We start from the raw sequence: 9667 nt of genomic DNA, 5'->3' as shown, positions 1-9667 counted from the left end.
ATTTTTTCATGGTGTTGCCCTTGGTGGAATTACTGGTCTCTTCTTTCCATAGACTCTGCCTGTGTGAGAGTCTGAGCTCTGTTCAGGGCCGCATTGATAATTCCAGGAGCGCAAACTTTTTTGCAAAAACCTAGTTTGTATTATTTTGCTTTGAGAGTCATTATCATTGGAACAGTTGCATCTTATCTGCTTAAATTGGCTGAAGAGGGGGTTATTTTTCCACCTCTTTTGATGTTCACTAGAGAAATCTAGATAGCTGTTACAATCGACTTTCTTACAGAAGGTTAGGGTGGTAATTCTTCCACTCTCAGCTTTTAGTTCCAGATCCAGAAATTCTGCTATGTATTTGTTGTGTGTGCCTGAAAAAGTGATGCCCCAATTGGTGGAATTCAGATGTTCTATAACGTGGTTGATTGAAGTTGGGTGACCATCCCATAGGAAAATCATATCGTCAATGTAACAATGGTAGAATATATTGCTTGTCCAGTAGCAGGAATTGTAAACAAAGGTGTCTTCAAATGCCCCCATAACAAGATTTGCAAAACTGTGATCAAATTGTGTACCCATTGCAGTACTTTTGGTCATCAGATACAGAGTGTCCTCAAACAAATAAATTGTGGGTGAGGATAAAATGAATACTTTTCAGAATAAAAGTTTTCTGGTCTGGTGGCATAGGGTTATCTTGGTCCAAAAGGCATTTTGTGCACTTGTTACCTAGATCATGTTGGATGTTTGAATATAAAGACTTCACATCCAGGGTTAACCAATTGTACGTGTCCTTCCAATTGACATTATTCAATAACTGTATCAGAGTGGAGAAATCGTTGAGATATGATAGTAACTGGACTAATGAGACAAGTTGATAGTATTACAGCACTGTATTTTATTTCATATTACATGCATAGCAGAGCAATATTTAGCAACCCTCGATCTACGTCTAAATTATTTATATGTAGATTGAGTGTTGCTAAATATTTATGTATGTGAATAAGAACTACATTGATACAATTATTATTTTTTTCCCCCTCTGCTGCCCGCACCCCCCAATAGTAGATACTACTGATTGGTGCACTGAGTATTCTTGTTACTTTGCAGCACTATGTCAGTAGCATGTATGTATGGACAATAGATAAATATCTATCACATGCACATAGCATGTCCATTTTCTTGCCATGCAATATGTCCCACATATTATATACCATACACACAATATATATAGATTTAAGTATACAAAATGGATATATCACCCGTGGGAGATATGGGACATAGGCGCTGGAATACACAGTCCAAAACAGCCAATCCTTTAGATGAGTATTAAGGTTAGATACTGATCTGAATAAATGTGTAATTTGCTGCAGAAATAAGTGTACCGGTGTGAATGGTTGTAAGGATCAAAACATGTGGTCAATAGGTGGAGGTGACAAAAGGCATATAGCTCAGAGAATATGAGTATCGGTGCTGAAAATAAAGCTGTAAGTGAAGGGATAATGTTGATATTCCCAATATCATTGGTACCTTGTCCTTTCCTCCAGAATATTCTCTTGGTGAATGTTGAATGTGCCGTGTTCTGAGTTCTTCTCAATGTTCCTGTAGGGATGCTGTTCTTCTTTCAGATCGCTGCGTTCTTCTGCTCACCTGCCAGCTGCAGCGCGGCCCCGGCCGGAAGCTTGTGCGGCGCGAGGGAGCTTGGTCTGTTACCTGGGAGACTGCTTGCGGTGACGTCACCGGTGCAGGTACGGAAGCCTCCGTAGGACATTTTATCCCTTTTCAAATGGTTACTTAATACCTGGTGTGACATGTACAAAATCTTCCGGTTACATCATACTTCTCTACCTCGCTGAGATTATATATATTGTTATACACACAGCGCAGTACTGATGTATGATGTCACCAGATGATTTCATGTGTTTCACACACACATAAATAAATATAGGTATTTTTGTTTATATCTACATAAACTGCAAACATCATTCACTATTCTGGTCAAAGTCCCTGACCATTACATACATCCCACACATAATTTGCATGGGATTCAAGATGATATATATATATATATATATATATATATATATACACTCACCTAAAGAATTATTAGGAACACCTGTTCTATTTCTCATTAATGTGATTATCTAGTCAACCAATCACATGGCAGTTGCTTCAATGCATGTAGGGTTGTGGTCCTGGTCAAGACAATCTCCTGAACTCCAAACTGAATGTCAGAATGGGAAAGAAAGGTGGGCTACAACAGCAGAAGACTCCACCGGGTACCACTTATCTCCACTACAAATAGGAAAAAGAGGCTACAATTTGCACGAGCTAACCAAAATTGGACTGTTGAAGACTGGAAAAATGTTGCCTGGTCTGATGAGTCTTGATTTCTGTTGAGACATTCAAATGGTAGAGTCCGAATTTGGCGTAAACAGAATGAGAACATGTATCCATCATGTCTTGTTACCACTGTGCAGGCTGGTGGTGGTGGTGTAATGGTGTTGGGGATGTTTTCTGGGCACACTTTAGGCCCTTTAGTGCCAATTGGCTATCGTTTAAATGCCACGGGCTACCTGAGCATTGTTTCTGACCATGTCCATCCCTTCATGACCACCATGTACCCATCCTCTGATGGCTACTTCCAGCAGGATAATGCACCATGTCACAAAATGACAGGATCTACAGCACTTTACAGGGTGACCCGCTCCCCTCTTTTCAGAAAGAACTGAAAGCTTTGTTGTTACAAGGATTTGATTTAGGTATCCTCACTCAGAAAGAACATGATTATATCTTTGTTGCATTTCCAGTCATTCCAATTTTACACGCTCTACCAAAAGTGCATAAACCAATTTTTCCCCCTCCACTGAGACCAATTGTCTCGGGCATAGGGTCATATTCAGAACGCCTATGCCAATGGGTTGACTCACTACTGCAACCCCTAATCCCTAATATCCCTGGCTTCTTGAGGGATACCAAATCGGTCCTACAAGCAGTACAAAACTTTAAATCACAAAAACATTCATGGGTAACAGCTGACATAGTTGCACTTTATCCTAGCATCCCCCATGACTTGGTAATTTCTCTGGTATGGTTTCTGGAGAATTTTGGAAATTTTTCTGCGGTGCTAAGGGAGTATGTGGTGGCTGTGGTGGACTTCCTCCTGAGGCAGACTTATTTTATGTTTGATGGAAAGTTTTTCCTGCAGACATCGGGGGTGTCGATGGGGGCCAAGTTCTCTCCCTCCATTGCTAAAATATTTATGGCATGGTGGAAGAGAGGCTTTCTCCTCATCGACACCAACCCCTTTTCAGACTGCGTGGAGTGGTATGGCTGTTACATCGATGACCTGATCTTTATTTGGTCTGGTGATGTGGCAGCCATACCACTCTTTGCTGAATATCTGAATGCATGTGTGAACGGTATCCAATTTACCGTTCAACACAGCACCAGTAAAATTGAGTTCCTGGATCTCCACCTCAGGGGGGACCCCACCACGGCCTCCATATGCACCAGCACATACAGAAAACCAACAGCAGGCAATACATTATTGCATGCTCAGTCATGCCACCCTATACACACCATAAAAAAATATACCTAAAGGAGAACTAATTAGGGCTAAAAGAAATTGCAGTGATGATTCAACCTATGCAGCGGAGGCTCAAACTATTATAAGAAGATTGACACACAGAGCATATTCACAAAAAATGATGGAAAAATGCAACAGAGATATTCTAAACATGAACAGGAACCTATTATTGGCCACACAAGTAAAAATAAAGGGACAACATTTTAGAGAGACATTTAATCGCGAAAGAAAAAATATTTTTGTCACACAATATAGTAATGAATATAATCAAATTTATAACATCGTCAAAAGCACTTCCCAGTGCTAGCGTGTGACAAGAAATGGGCAGCAATTGCACAAAAAGGCATACAATGTGCAGCCAGAAAGGCACCTACCATAGCCAGCTCTGTGAGTCCATCTCTCTTCAAAAATGATAAGTCCCGTACACTTCAGAATACCTGGTTGTCAACAAAAGGGAACTATAAATGTGGTCATTCCATTTGCACTTGCTGCAGACATATGAAAATCTGTCAAAGTTTTGAGTCCAGCGTTAATGGCCAGGTTTTTAAAATACAATCTTTCCTTAACTGCAATACTACCTATGCAATTTATTGTATAACATGCACAAGGTGCAAGTTGCAATATGTAGGGTGTACGACTAATGCAATAAAAACACGCATCAGAAAACATATATCAGACATACCGCACCAGGAGAGCCGCAATATATCTGCGGCAAGCCTTCATTTTGCTACAATACATGGTGGTGATGTCTCCTATATGTCAGTACAGGGTATTGAAAAGGTTAAAAAACCAATAAGAGGTGGTGACAGAAAAAGGAAACTCTTAAACAGGGAATCTTATTGGATTTTCCGATTAGAAAGTCGCCAACCACAAGGCCTAAACAAAAGGCTGGATCTCATTCTACAGTATTAATTGTATATCTAGCTTTTTGTCTATTTATTTAATTTTAATTTATTTTTTTCTCTTTTCTTCCTTCCCTGTTTGTTCCATTCCTTTAAACTTTTGTTTTATATAGACTATATTGATTAATTTTGGTATGTTTTTATCTATGTGCACACTTGTGGAGAGGAGGGATTGACTCTCAGCCTGATTGCTTCAGGTGTGGGAGCCTCCCCCTCCTCTCTATAAGAACCACTCACAGTGTATTTGAAATACCTATGTGATTATTGATACCTATGTGATTATTGAATAAAGCCTTTGGATTACCACAATTACAAGCTGGACAAAATCCCTTTTTTCTTCATACTTCTGCATTTCTCCTGATTCGGGTGAAGGAGTTGTTCCGTGCTACACAGTGGAATCCTCGGCAGGTGAGAGCTGCTCAAACCTTTGATTTTTACTACATGTCACAAAGCTCGAATCATTTCAAATTGGTTTCTTGAACATGACAATGAGTTCACTGTACTAAAATGGCCCCCACAGTCACCAGATCTCAAGCCAATAGAGCATCTTTGGGATGTGGTGGAACGGGAGCTTCGTGCCCTGGATGTGCATCCCTCAAATCTCCATCAACTGCAAGATGCTATCCTATCAATATGGGCCAACATTTCTAAAGAATGCTATCAGCACCTTGTTGAATCAATGCCACGTAGAATTAAGGCAGTTCTGAAGGCAAAAGGGGGTCCAACACCGTATTAGTATGGTGTTCCTAATAATTCTTTAGGTGAGTGTATATATACAGTCCAGACCAAAAGTCTGGACACACCTTCTCATTCAAAGAGTTTTCTTTATTTTCATGACTATGAAAATTGTAGATTCACACTGAAGGAATCAAACTATGAATTAACAAATGTGGAATTATATACATAACAAAAAAGTGTGGAACAACTGAAAATATGTCATATTCTAGGTTCTTCAAAGTAGCCACCTTTTGCTTTGATTACTGCTTTGCACACTCTTGGCATTCTCTTGATGAGCTTCAAGAGGTAGTCACCTGAAATGGTCTTCCAACAGTCTTTAAGGTGTTCCCAGAGATGCTTAGCACTTGTTGGCCCTTTTGCCTTCACTCTGCGGTCCAGCTCACCCCAAATCATCTCGATTGGGTTCAGGTCCGGTGACTGTGGAGGCCAGGTCATCTGACGCAGCACCCCACTCTCCTTCATGGTCAAATAGCCCTTATACAGCCTGGAGGTGTGTTTGGGGTCATTGTCCTGTTGAAAAATAAATGATGGTCCAAATAAACGCAAAGCGGATGGAATAGCATGCAGCTGCAAGATGCTGTGGTAGCCATGCTGGTTCAGTATGCCTTCAATTTTGAATAAATCCCCAACAGTGTCACCAGCAAAGCACCCCCACACCATCACACCTCCTCCTCCATGCTTTACGGTGGGAACCAGGCATGTAGAGTCCATCCGTTCACCTTTTCTGCATCACACAAAGACACGGTGGTTGGAACCAAAGATCTCAAATTTGGACTCATCAGACCAAAGCACATATTTCCACTGGTCTAATGTCCATTCCTTGTATTCTTTAGCCCAAACAAGTCTCTTCTGCTTGTTGCCTGTCCTTAGCAGTGGTTTCCTAGCAGATATTCTACCATGAAGGCCTGATTCACACAGTCTCCTCTTAACAGTTGTTCTAGAGATGTGTCTGCTGCTAGAACTCTGTGTGGCATTGACCTGGTCTCTAATCTCAGCTGCTGTTAAGCTGCGATTTCTGAGGCTGGTGACTCGGATGAACGTATCCTCCACAGCAGAGGTGACTCTTGGTCTTCCTTTCCTGGGGCGGTCCGCATGTGAGCCAGTTTCTTTGTAGCACTTGATGGTTTTTGTGATTGCATTTGGAGACACTTTCAAAGTTTTCCCAATTTTTCGGACTGACTGGCGTTCATTTCTTAAAGTAATGATGGCCACTCGTTTTTCTTTACTTAGCTGCTTTTTTCTTGCCATAATACAAATTCTAACAGTCTATTCAGTAGGACTATCAGCTGTGTATCCACCTGACTTCTCCACAACGCAACTGACGGTCCCAACCCCATTTATAAGGCAAGAAATCCCACTTATTAAACCTGAAGTGAAAACCATTTCAGGTGACTACCTCTTGAAGCTCATCAAGAGAATGCCAAGAGTGTGCAAAGCAGTAATCAAAGCAAAAAGTAGCTGCTTTGAAGAACCTAGAATATGACATATTTTCAGTTGTTTCAAGCTTTTTTTGTTATGTATATAATTCCACATGTGTTAATTCATAGTTTTGATGCCTTCAGTGTGAATCTACAATTTTCATAGTCATGAAAATAAAGAAAACTCTTTGAATGAGAAGGTGTGTCCAAACTTTTGGTCTGCACTGTATATATATATATATATATATATATATATACACAGTGGGATGTGAAAGTTTGGGCAACCTTTTTAATCGTCATGATTTTCCTGTATAAATCGTTGGTTGGTACGATAAAAAATGTCAGTTAAATATATCATATAGGAGACACACACAGTGATATTTGAGAAGTGAAATGAAGTTTATTGGATTTACAGAAAGTGTGCTATAATTGTTTAAACAAAATTAGGCAGGTGCATAAATTTGGGCACCACAAAAAAGAAATGAAATCAATATTTAGTAGATCCTCCTTTTGCAGAAATTATAGCCTCTAAACGCTTCCTGTAGGTTCCAAACAGAGTCTGGATTCTGGTTGAAGGTATTTTGGACCATTCCTCTTTACAAAACATCTTTAGTTCATTCAGGTTTGATGGCTTCCGAGCATGGACAGCTCTCTTTAAGTCACACCACAGATTTTCAATTATATTCAGGTCTGGGGACTGAGATGGCCATTCCAGGATGTTGTACTTGTTCCTCTGCATAAATGCCTTAGTGGATTTTGAGCAGTGTTTAAGGTCGTTGTCTTGTTGAAAGATCCAGCCCTGGCGCAGCTTCAGCTTTGTCACTGATTTCTGGACATTGGTCTCCAGAATCTGCTGATACTGAGTGGAATCCATGCGTATCTCAACTTTGACAATATTCCAAGTCCCTACACTGGCCACACAGCCCCACAGCATGATGGAACCACCACCATATTTTACTGTAGGTAGCAGGTGTTTTTCTTGGAATGCCGTGTTCTTTTTCCTCCATGCATAACGCCCCTTGTTATGGCCAAATAACTCAATTTCAGAGTTTTATCAGTCCACAGCACCTTATTCTAAAATGAAGCTGGCTTATCCAAATGTGCTTTAGCACACCTCAAGCGGCACTTTCTGTGCTGTGGGCGGAGAAAAGGCTTCCTCTGCATCACTCTCGCATACAGAATCTCCTTGTGTAAAGTGCGCTGAATGGTTGAACGATGTACAGTGACTCCCTCTGCAGAAAAGTGATGTTGTAGGTCTTTGGTGCTGGTCTGTGGGTTGACACTGACTGTTCTCACCATTCGTCGCTTCTGTCTATCCGAGATTTTTCTTGGTCTGCCACTTCGAGCCTTAACTTGAACTGAGCCTGTGGTCTTCCATTTCCTCCATATGTTCCTAACTGTGGAAACAGACAGCTGAAATCTCTGAGACAGCTTTCTGTATCCTTCCCCTAAACCATGATGGTGAACAATCTTTGTCTTCAGGTAATTTGAGAGTTGTTTTGAGACCCACATGTTGCTACTCTTCAGAGAAAATTAAAAGAGGAGGGAAACTTACAATTGTCCCCCTTAAATACTCTTTCTCATAATTGGATTCACCTGTGTATGTAGGTCAGGGGTCACTGAGCTTACCAAGCCAATTTGAGTTCCAATAATGCGTTCTACAGGTTTTGGAATCAATAAAATGACAACAGTGCCCAAATTTATGCACCTGCCTAATTTTGTTTAAACAATTATAGCACACTTTATATAAATCCAATAAACTTCATTTCACTTCTCAAATATCACTGTGTGTGTCTCCTATATGATATATTTAACTGACATTTTGTATCGTAACAACCAACGATTTATACAGGAAAATCATGACGATTAACAAGGTTGCCCAAACTTTCGCATCCCACTGTATATATATATATATATATATATATATATATATAGAAGGAAAAATGGCGGCACTGGATTCCAGGTGAGAAGGCAGGTGCACGTCCCAAAGGGAATGGACTGATTTCCCTGGTGAATATTATAGGAAAAATGAGCGGCACTCCAAGAATAAAAGTAGTGAACCCTTTATTCACACCAGTGGTGCAACGTTTCGGCTCTGATCGCGAGCCTTCCTCAAGCAAAGAAACAACTCAAATAACAGTGATTATATAGAGGATACAAATCATGTGATCACAACCCGGTGGGTGTGTTCAACAATTCATGAAATACATAATGATAATTGACAGTGAATACACATCATACAAGTGCAAAGAAATATACAGATCATCATTGAGAACAGTGATGTGAAACAATGTACAGATCAAGTATATAAAAACAATGTACAGATCAGGTGCATAAACATGATCGGATGATGTGCCAACATACAATGTGAACATTATACATAAACTTATGGGGGAGGAGCAGCGGAGTAATATCGCAGAACACACCTATCTAGCAAGGGGCTTGGAACATATGGTCGGAGTATACGCAGCATACCTTGGAAGGGGTTCATTTTATTATATTTACATTTTATATTTATGTTTGGTTCAGTTCTGTTGCTGACAGGCATGGCAGACACCGCGTTTTGACATCTTACTAATATTCTTCTTTTCATGTTTTTTTTTTGGTACTGGGAGCTGGTCTATATGCACCTTGGCAGCATCTGTTAACCATGTAGAGGAGATCCCTCTCGGGTAGGATGGGGGGTAGAAATTCCTAGCGTTATCCTCGCAGACACTGCGTTTATCGTGGTTGCGATGGATTTATTGCTTGGAGTGAGTATATGGGTACCCTGCCTAATGGGATTCCCTGAGCCCTTGTCTAACCCCTCATGCCCGTTTCTGTTCTTGGTTGGGTGCGATATGCTAGGTGGTTCTATGGGCAGCTCTCCAGTGACTAAGATGGCGCGTCCAGCTCAATTCTCGATTGAGCATGCGCACAGGACTGCACATTGTGTGCTTCCGGGAGGACGTCTGTAATGACGTGGGGTTGCCTGCGCATTATGCTGACGTGCAACACACCTGGTCTGCTGAGCACTCGCTATTGGTGTGCAGCCA

The sequence above is a fragment of the Bufo gargarizans genome, chromosome 5 (assembly GCF_014858855.1).
Source record: "Bufo gargarizans isolate SCDJY-AF-19 chromosome 5, ASM1485885v1, whole genome shotgun sequence".
Classification (NCBI taxonomy): Eukaryota; Metazoa; Chordata; class Amphibia; order Anura; family Bufonidae; genus Bufo; species Bufo gargarizans.
Note: the sequence above shows the minus strand (reverse complement) of the source record.